The sequence below is a fragment of the Humulus lupulus genome, chromosome 2 (genome assembly GCF_963169125.1).
Source record: "Humulus lupulus chromosome 2, drHumLupu1.1, whole genome shotgun sequence".
Classification (NCBI taxonomy): domain Eukaryota; kingdom Viridiplantae; phylum Streptophyta; class Magnoliopsida; order Rosales; family Cannabaceae; genus Humulus; species Humulus lupulus.
Window position 1 is genome coordinate 281,052,190 of NC_084794.1, and position 4,945 is coordinate 281,057,134.

Sequence of the window (4,945 nt, forward strand, 5' to 3'; positions counted from 1 at the left end):
AAAATTTTATCGTGGAAATTAATCTTTATTTTATGTGTTTTAATTGTGCTCATGCATCACGTTTAATTTCCGAAAACTTTGATATTTATTTTTCTAAATATAGTAATATTTATTTGTATTTATTTATTTCCAACAAAAATGTCTATTGGTGAATTACACACCGATGCCTTTCTCAAATCCTTGGTTTTTGAACCTGAAAATATGTAACACTGGTTTCGAGGCATGTTGACCATTTTTTCTTATAAGAAGATGATGTCAACAGTCTGTGAAAAACCTCCAACAGAACCACCTCTGGCTACTAGCTATGAAGCAAAAGAAAAATATGCCAATTGGATGAAATCCGATCGGTTGGCACGTTATTGCATGCTTTCAACCATGCCTGACAAAACAAAGGAAAAATATATACACTATGACTCAGCACATGAGATGTGGCGAGCAATGACAGAGGAAGTCTTTGCTGAGTGTCATCATTTATATCAAACAAAATAGGTAAATAAGATTAACATATATTTTTTCAACTTTGAATAGTAGATTCAAATACAATGAATATTAGATTAAAAAATTTTGGATAGTAGATTCAAAAATATATGCCACTAATCTATTTTTCTTTTGTTTTTCCTTTTGCAGAATCAGAACCCTGAAAAGGGGGAAGAGACTGATGAGGATTTTGGTAGCAAGTAAAGAGATGGAGAAGTTGTAGAGTATTTTTTATTTAGTAATTTAATTGTTAGTTGAACAATTTAAATTTCTTTATTTTGTTTTAGAAATTTTAGATTTATTTAAACAAAGAAAACTACAGTATAGAAATTTAGTCTATTGTTAGTAATTTTGATTATTAATGTTTGGAAACTTATTTCTATTTTTTGCATAACATTTATTTCTTTTATTAATAAAGTACTTATTATTTAAAGAAATGATCTATTTACTTTCTATGCAAATGATTTGGGATAAACAAAGTTTACGTACTTATGATGAATGACACATTTTTTTTATAATTCTAAATTATTTAAAACAACTAATCCTAGATCTATTAAACTGATTCCGATAGTGAAACATATCTGTGGCACTTGAGATTGGACCATATTGGTCTAGACAGAATAAATAGGCTTGTAAAGGATAGTCCTTTAAGAGAACCATCTATTGGATCTCTCCTTATTTGAAAATCCTATCTAGAAGGCAAAATGACCAAGATACCTTTCTCTGCTAAAGGTTCAAGAGCCACAGAACCACTTCAGCTAGTACATATGGATGTTAGCGGTCAACTTAATGTACAAGAAAGAGGAGGTTATGAATATTTCGTCACTTTCATTGACGATTATTCAAGATATGGTTACCTATATTTGATGCAAACAAAATCTGAAACTTTTAGAAAGCTCAAAGAATTTCAAGCAGAGGTTGAAAAGCAATTAGGTAAATCACTAAAAGCACTTTGATCTGATCGAGGAGGAGAGTACTCGGATTTTGAATTCGAGGACCATTTACGTGAGCATGGCATTCAATCCCAACTCACTACACCTGAAACGCCATAGTAAAAGGGTGTTTCAGAAAGATGGAATAGAACGTTATTAGATATGGTTAGATGAATGATGAGTTTCTCATCATTACCACTGTCATTTAGGGGCTATGCGATTCAATGTGTTCTATACATATTGAATGATGTTCCATCTAAGTCTATCCAAAAGACATCCATAGAATTATGAAATGGTTGTAAACTTAGTTTACACCATTTTAGAATTTGGGAGTGTCATGCATACGTGCTTAAAAGGAAGACCGGGAAGTTGGAAACGCACTCTGAAGTGTGTATGTTTATGGGATATTCCAAAGAGACTAGAGGTGGAATTTTCTATAGTCCAAAAGAAAATAAAACATTCGTATTGACAAATGCAACTTTTCTTGAAAATGACTATGTTAATAACCACAAACCTCACAGTAAGGTTGTACTGGAGGAGATGGTCTCAAATGAAGTCGCAAAGTTACCAGCAACAATTAATGATAAAACAACCAAAGAAACCACAATTCCTGAAAAGGAAAAACCAGTGCAACGTCATAGTGGGAGGATTGTGAGACAACCTATTCGCTACAAACATGAGGCACACGTTCTTGTATTAGACACTGAAAAGGACGATCCATTAACTTTTAAAGAAGCAATGGAAGACCCTGAAGTTGATAAGTGGCAAGATGCCATGAATCAACAAATGGAATCAATGTATTCCAATTCAGTCCGGGAACTTGTAGATCTGCCTGACAATGTTAATGCCATTGGATGCAAATGGATCTACAAGAAGAAAAGGGGTGCACATGGAAAGGTGGAGACCTATAAAGCAAGGCTTATGGCCAAAGGCTACACACAGAGAGAGGATGTGGACTATGAAGAAACATTTTCTCCCGTGGCCATGCTTAAGTCAATTCACATACTTTTATCCATAGCTACCATCTATGATTATGAGATATGGCAAATGGACGTCAAGACAGCCTTTCTGAATGGCCACCTTGATGAAACCATTTATATGGAACAACCAGAAGGGTTTATAAAGATGGATCAAGATCAAAAGGTATGCAACTTGTTGAAATCCATATATGGATTGAAACAAGTATCAAGATCTTGGAACTTAACATTTGATGAAACTATTAAAACATATGGTTTCGAACAAAATGTTGACGAAGCATGTGTTTATAAATACATCAAAGGAAAATTTGTGGTTTTCTTAGTTCTTTATGTTGATGATATCCTACTCATTGGGAATTGGCTGACAAATTCCAAATGAAAGATTTGGGAGAAGCGAGCTATGTTTTTGGCATTAAAATTCTAAGAGATAGAAAGACCAAGCTCCTAGCACTTTCACAAGCAAATTATATTGATAAAGTGCTTGAAAGATTCTCTATGGAGAATTCCAAAAAGGGTCAATTGCCGACCAGACATGGAATTACTCTTTGCAAAGATCAGTGTCCAAAGACACCACAAGAGCAAGAGGATATGAGAAAGTATCCCTATGCATCAGCTGTAGGGAGCCTAATGTATGCAATGTTATGTACTAGACCTGACATATGTTATGCAGTAGGGATTGTCAGTCGTTATCAATCAAATCCAGGTTTGGAACACTGGATTGCGGTGAAACATATTCTCAAGTATCTCAGGAGAACGAGAGACTATATACTAGTATATTCGGGTAGTGACCTCGAACCTACTGGGTACACTGACTCCGATTTTCAATCTGACAAGATTAGTAGAAAGTATACTTCTGGATCAGTATTCACTCTTAGTGATGGAGCAGTTGTCTGGAGAAGCATTAAGCAATCCAGTATAGTTGATTCAACCATGGAAGCTGAATACATAGCAGCTTGTGAAGCAGCTAAGGAAGCAGTTTGGCTGAAAAAGTTCTACACAGATTTGGAAGTAGTTCCAGAAGTGGGGAAATGTAATGCCCCGAAATCCTTAATGTGGTTTAATGGCTGGATTAAAAGGCCAGGAGGGCCATAACTGTTTAATTATGCTATTAGCTGATAATATGCATGTTTATGTGAATTATATTATAATATGATGTTATATGCATGCATGTGGGTCCACATTTGATTATTAGGGTGTTTTGGTAATTTGGCCCGTTGAGGGCATATTTGTATATTTGGGTGCATATTGTGATTTGTGAATGAGATCCCATTATTATGGAGATATATTTGAGCTATTCGGCATGAGACAGTCTTATATTATGAATTAACGATTTTGTCATAACGGGGGTCTTTTATTGGGATATTGAGTAATGAGAATGTTATTTGATGATAAATTGGGAGTTATTGAGATCAGGAGGAAATTCTGGGAGTTTTGACTATAATTTCCCCGGGGGTGTTTTTGGGACCCTGAGCACTAGGTTTTATTTGAGGTTACTTAAGCTTGAGGTAGCTTGTCAGATAGGACGTACGTTAGAAAACCTCTCGTTCTTTCCCGTTAGTTCGTTTTATCGTTCGAAGCGTTTTCGAAGAAATTTTGAGTTCTAGGAGTCGGAATTAAGCGAGGATCGAGGCATAGAGATCCTAGGAAAGATTAGAAGCTTCTTGATTGAAGGATTTGATGAGAAACAACCCAATCAAAGGTAATCTAAGTTTTGAGATTTTAGAGTTTCTAAGCTTAGAATTGGCTTTCGTGAATCGTTGAGTTTTTGGTTCGTTTGAGCCTTGGGATTTGATGGTTTTGAATCATTGGGAAGCTTGGGAACTTTGATTTGATGATTTGGAAGTGTTTAGGTATGTTTTTGGAGGGTTTGGGATGAAGGAGAACGTGTTTGGGGATGGCTCTGGGTATGGGGCCGCGACCCTGTTCTTGGGCGCCGCGGCCCTAGCTCGAAGAAGCAGGTGGAGAAAGTTTGGCCTTGCTTGGCGCCGCGGCCCTTGCTCCTGGAGTGGCTGGGGGCCACGGTCCAAGGTGTTAGGGTCGTAGCCCTTGGACAAGTTTGAGCCTGTTTGAGTGTTTTGGCCCCGGGAACTTGGTTTTAGGCCTTGGGATTGTTCCTACTACCCGGATTAGTGGGGATTGATGTCCCGGAGGCTAGATCTTGGTTTGGGAACCTTTGTTTATCACTTTTTTGATGGTGTCCCATATTTGGTTATGAATAGGTGACCGCTAAAGGACTAAAAGTCAGATCGTTCTTAAGGGTCGTTCTTTTATTCATTCTCGCTTGAATCAGAGGTAAGAAAACTGCACCCTATGTATGTGACATGCATGATTTTTATTGAGGCATGTTGGTTGATAAATGTGGACATTGATTGCATATTAAATGCTAGCGAATATTGTTTACTTGTATATGGCACGGACTAGTTAGGGACATTGACCTAAGAGTCAGAAACGGCATAAGCGTCCTGAACGCAGGGCCGAATGAAGATTAGATCTAATCGATATCAGCATTGAATGGCTCTAAGGCATTAATGCTGGACCGACCCTAAGGTCGATGAAACT